Below are 6,000 nucleotides of genomic sequence, written 5' to 3'. Positions count from 1 at the left end.
GAGCTGCTGGGATAGAACCGGCGCCCATATGGGATCCCAGGGCATTCAAGGTGAGGACTTTAGCCACTAGGCCATGCCGCCGGGCCCTATTTAAAATTTTAAAAAATATATATTTTATTTTTACTTGAAAGGCAGAGTTCTAGAGAGAAGGAAAGACAGATATTCTGCATGTGCTGGTTCGGTCACAGAGGCGCCAGCTGGGATAAGCTCAAACCAGGAGCCAGGAGCGCCAGCCAGGTCTCCCACGTGGGTGCAGGGGCTAAGGCGCTTGGGCCTTCCTCCACTGCTCCCTCCACTGGATGGGAAGTGGAGCAGCTGGGACTCGAGCCAGGGCCCACATGGGGTACTGGCACTGCAGATGGTGGTTTAACCCACGATGTCATGGAGCCTGTGGTATGAAGCAGGTATTACTGACCTGATCTGGGGGCATCAGGTGCCTGTGCGCGGTCACCGGCCACACGCTGGGACCTGTCCAGCCTTCCTGAGCCACAGCTCGGGCTCCGCCCTTGCTCCTTGTGCTGCAGTAACCCAGGGCTTGTAAGTTAAGGGCTGGCGGCAATGCCGGCATCCCGTCTCAGAGTGCCTGGGTTCCAGTCATGGCTGCTCTACTCCCCAGCCAGCTTGCTGCTAAGGCATCTGGGAAGCAGTGGAGGAAGGACCCAAAGCCCCTGACACCCACGTGGGAAACCCAGATGAAGTTCCTGGCTGCTGGCTCCAACATGGCCCAACCTGGGCTGCAGCAAGCACTTAGGGAGTGAACCGGCAGGAGGAAGGTCTCTTTCTCCCTGTATGTCACTCTGCATTTCAAGGACTTAGAGCAGGGCTGGGTGCTTGGGAAGTGTTGTCATGGCAGCAACCTTACAATTAAAAAAAAGAAAAACCTGCTGAGCCAGGCCTGTTACCCAGGATGGGGGACCAGGAGAGGCTGTGGCCCAGTGACCCGCTTTGGGCTCACTGCCCAGGCTAGGGGGAGCCTGAGGCCAGCAGCCTCCTCCTGTGGCACTGCCCTGCCTCCCCAGGGCCCCTCCAGACGGCAGCATCCTGGGCAGGCGGGATCTCCCTCTAGCGCCAAGGCCTCCTGCCCGCTGGGGGGTAGGGTGTGGAGCCAGACCCCTGCCCTGGTGTCCACCCTGAGTGCCCACTGGCCCCTCCCCAGGAGCTGTCCTGCTGGCAGTGGGACTTGGGTGGATCTGACAGCAGGCAGCCAGGGAACTCCAAATGTGCTGACTGGCTGGGCAAGCGGCAGCGTGGACAGCCCATGCACATCTGGGAAGTTCTCTAGTCACCTCTAGCCACTTCCCCATCTTTCTGGAGGGGCCTGCAACCTCCCCACTGCCCTCCAGCACCTGCCTCTTCCGGGCAGACCCTTAGCCGCCCTGGTCCTGGAGCCTGGGCGGGGCCTCTCCCCTGCGCCTCTGTCCCCCTCCCATGTGGGCACGAAGGCGCTTGCCACAGCGGGTCCCTTGGCTGACCTTCTGGGTTCCTTCTCTTGGGCTGGAGGGCCCTGGCAGGGAGCCCGAGGGAGGGTCCGGCCTGAGCTCCTGGGCTCCTCCCTACTGCTCCAGCCTGGTCAGGGCCCCTGCTGGGTTCTCAGCCAAACCCTGGCCCTGGGACGGCAGCAGAGGCCAACGGGGAAGCCCCAACATGCAAGCCGGATTCCCTCCCTCCCCAAGGGCAAAGCCAGGGCAGGCTGCACTTGGAATGCCTTCTGGGCAGACCCCCTGGCCACCTGGCACCAGGTGCCAAGGGACAGTAACAAAGGCAGCACTGCCACCCGCCCCCCGAGGGGAGTGGGGTGCTCCTGGAAGCCAGCCTATGTCTCTCTGTGTTGGCTCCTTCCTCTCCAGCCTCCTGTGCCTTGATCCTGGGGCCAGAAGGATAGAAGCCATCTTCTCTGGTCCCAGAAGTGACAGTTAACAGGGGTTAGGAGCCCCCAAACCTGCTGGGTTGGCTGGAGGTCTTACCCAGGGTCTCGTTGGGAGTGCCAGCCATGAAGCTCTGGAGCCCATGCCTGCAGAGCGAGGAGGTGACCTTGGCGTCCCCCCGGAGGTCACCCAGGGTCTAGATGGACAGTTTGGTAGCCCAGGCCTGGCCTCCCCCAGTGGCCAACCTGGAATGATGAGGGCCAGGCAATGCCTGGGGACATGTTCATGGGAGCTGCCAAGCCCCACCCCAGAGTATGTGGGAGGGTGCTAAGCCCTCACTGCAGGGGGTGTGTGTGTGTTGGTGAGGGGGGCTAAGCCCCACTCCAGGGGCTTTTACAGGTGCATGCAGCAGTGGGGAGGGCACAGAGCTGGGAGGCAAGTGACAGGTGATTGGTCCCCCCAGCTGTGTGATTTGATTCAAGCCCACGTCCCATGCCCACGTCGCTCATGGCTGAAGCAAGCAGTCGGGGGAGGGAGGGGGGCAGAGAATCTACCGGAAGGAATGCTGAGGAGACCACAGAAGCACCATTTATGCAAACACGTTGCACGGGAAGTGAGAAGGGCCCGTTCCTGTCTGGAAGCAAAAAAAAGTTGTAAATGAACACAAGGGTATTTTAACAACCTCCAAAATCCCCCTGCTTCAAGACCAAGTGAGTGTGAGGTGGGCTTCTAGGAGCTGTTGCCGCTTCTGCTGGCCTTGCACAGAGAGACGCAGAGCATGAGGGCAGGTGCCTGGTGGGTCTTCTCTCAGTCCAGAATCCAGGGAGGAGGCAGGCCGGGGTGGTGGAGGCGAGGCTTCCCTGGGGTCTGGGAAAGCTGGCCGTGAGGGGAGGAAGTGTGTCTCTCGGTTGGAGGGGAAGGGGACGACGGGGGGGGGGGGGGGGGGAGGGACCAGAGGAAGAGCAGATTTCCACCTGGGCCACCCAGGAGGATGTGGGGCACCGACTCAGCAAAAGTGGCTTCTTGTTGGACGTGGCGAAGGTGGTATTTTTAGATGAGTGGGGCACAGCTGTACGCCCTGCTGGGGGGATGCCTCACACTTCTCGGAGGTGCCTGGGGTTTCCCGTTCCTGGGAGTTCAGAATGCCCCGATCCCAGGAGCCACAGGGAGCACCTGCTGCCTTCCGCCTTCCCTGGCGAGTCAGCCCTTCTGGGAAGCCAGGAGAGGTCACTTCCTCCCGGGCACCCCCCAGCTGTACCCCGTTTTACACCCCCGTTCCGTTTTGGGATACTTCTTGGTTTTGACGTCTGGTTCCCCTTTCCGACGGCGAGCCTCTGAAAGCCCACAGTATCTCCTGGTCATCTCCAGCAGCATTGCTGCTGGTGCCCCTGAAGTGAGCCCTCAGTGGACACCATCCACAAGGAGCCTGCTGTGAGCAGCGCCCCCCGGAGGGGTTCAGCACAGGGCCTTCTGCAAGACTGGAGTTTCATGCACTTTTTTTTTCCACGTCTACATCCTTGACATGTTGTGTTCCATCTATTGCTTTATTCTCCAGATGGCCAGGGCTGGGATTGGCTGAGGCCGGAAGCTTCCGGAAGTCTCCCATGTAGGTGGCAGGTGCCTAAGCACTTGGGCCATCTGCCGCTGCTTTTCCCAGATACGTTAACAGGTTGCTGGATGTGGGACTTTGGAAAATGGAGCAGCTGGGATTTGAACCACCACCCATATAGGATGTTGATGTGGCAGGTGGCAGAGGTTGACCCACTTACAGCATTCTGAGATCTGAGATTTGGAGGGGGAGGAGGTGTGCGAGAAGGGAGACATTTTTGGGGGGTTTCTATAAACAAGGGTCATGGATTCTGTTTGCGTTGTCCTTGTAACTGTTTCAAAGCTTGGGTTTTCAGTGTCTTTTCCAGGCTGAGTCTGGCAAGAAGAAGGACTGGGATGCGTTTGGGGGCCTCACCCCACCCGGTGTGTCTGGGCCTGGGGCCTCTGACTGTGCACTCTTGCTTAAGGCTGTGCTGCAATCCCGCGCGCTCCGGAGTGGGAAGTCCAGAGTTCTCCCTGCTTCTGGGAACAGCCCCCCATCCCCCTCCCGGCCCCGCTCCCACAGGCCAGGCCTCCTGACAGTGGGGCCGGCTCACGGAGGATTTCACAAACGCCTGGCCTGTTCCCAGCACAGCTGGGAGGGCTCAGGCCGAGGAGGAAGCAGCCCGCCCATCCTCCTCCCTACCTCCAGACTGCTGCTCCTCCACGGCCTCCTCCTTCCGCTGGAGCGCAGGGACAGGGAAGGGCTACACCTGTCCAGGCTTGCCACAGTGCCAGCCGTGCCAGTCAGTGGCAGGGTGGGAGCTGGGGGGCCGGCCTCCCTCCTTGCCTCCTTCACAGCTCTGGCTTTGGCCAGATCCAAGGAGGAAATTCCCTCTTGTTCTTGGAATCACCTGGAGGTGCTGGGCAGGCTCCCAGTTCAGACTAACGTCTCTGGTTCCCAAGATTGGGCCGGGAATGCTGGGATCAGCAATGTCATCCCATGGTCGGGGGAGACCAGGCCACCAGCGGGTCCCTGTGCCTTCAGGAGCCCTGGAGGCCATGGGGTCAGCTGCGGGCAGCCAACAGGACTTAGCCAAAAGCAGCCTGTGCTCCAAAGGCCTCCATCTCCATCTGGCTTGCCAGGTGTTCCGAGCCCCACGGGACGAGCTGGACGCCCTACCAGGGGTCGGGTAGGATCCTGACTGTGCCCTGTAGTGGAGACGCAGCTCGTGTTTATTTAACTCACATGCCTGCTACCTGGAGCCTCGCGCCCTGAGGACAGCAAGGAGGTCTGGGTGACAGAATGAATGAGGCACTAGGAGGGGAGGGTGCGACGGAGCTGCCAGGATAAACTCCCGGGTTGAGTTGCCGGGTGGCAAGGAGAGCCCTGGGTTCTCTGGACCAGAAGCCTCCAGCCCCTTCCTCGCTCCTCCCCACCCCCAGCTCGGGGAGGGGCGCCCGGCCGCCTCCCGGCCCAATTTCCTGGCACCGCGCTGAGAATAAACAGCGCCCTTGCGCCTGTAATCCCGTTGCCGGGGCGACGGCGCGGCGGGCGGGGCGTGGCGAGGGCGTGGCCAGCGCGGCCAGCTGCCCGGCCCTCGCGCGCGCGGACATTCCTCGCATAGCTGCGCCGGGGCTCCCGCCGTGGCCGGGAAGTGACTCTTCCTGGCAGAGGGCGGCCTCGCAGCGACGCGCCCGCCGGAGAGCGGGGTGCGGTGGGGCGCCCCCCGCAGACTGTCCATCCCGGGCTCCCGAATCCAGGGAGGCCTGGCCTCTCGGGTGCACAGCCAGCTTCCAGCTGCCGTGCCGAAGGGGAGCGCTCCCCGTCCGCCCCCTCCCTTCTTGGGCGCACACGTGCTGTCGTGGGATGCAGGGACAGGAGGCAGTGCCCCTGGGCTCAGGGAAGGCGATGCCTGTCTGGGGTGGCCCTGCCGAGCGGTGGGGCCCCGACACCTGCGAGGCCCGCGGGAGCCCCACCTGCGCCCTGTCTCTGGGCAGGTGACCCTACCTCCCCGGATTCCGCGTGGTCGCCACCACGGCCGCTCACGCTATCAGCCGGCTCAAGCCCCTTCTCGCTCTGGGAGGTTTCCACCGCAGGTCCGGGAAACAGGGAAGCAGGCGGGTGTAGCTGGTGCCTCCCTTTCCTCTGGACACTGCTTATCAGGTGCTAGGGAAGGGGAGGAAGGCTCTGGCGTTTGTCTGGGGCCCAGCTGTCTGTTCGGGGCATTAGAGAAGTACAGGGCAGAGCTGGGTCGGGCGGAGTAGGGCCGACCCGGGGCTCCCTTGTGTGTGGCAGACAGGCGGTAGAGTTCCCAGCTGGGGGAAATCTAAGGTCTCCGGGTGCCCACGTGTACACGGGAGTTGGTAGTTGATGGCTGAGTCCCCACCCACGGCCTGGGCCAGCCTCCAGCGGCGCCGTGCACACCTGGAAAGCCAACGCCCAGAAAGGGACATGACTGTCCCTTAGCACTCCAATAGAAGGCAAGACCCTTTGGAAGGAATGCTCCCTGCCCATCCCACCTGCTGTGCTGTGTCCCTGGACAATTGCCTTCCTGAGCCCAGGTTCCGCTGGGAGCACCTGCCAAGGAACCATGTCCCTTCTGGG

Source organism: Ochotona princeps, chromosome 17, assembly GCF_030435755.1.
Source record: "Ochotona princeps isolate mOchPri1 chromosome 17, mOchPri1.hap1, whole genome shotgun sequence".
Classification (NCBI taxonomy): domain Eukaryota; kingdom Metazoa; phylum Chordata; class Mammalia; order Lagomorpha; family Ochotonidae; genus Ochotona; species Ochotona princeps.
This window is presented reverse-complemented; position numbering follows the sequence as displayed.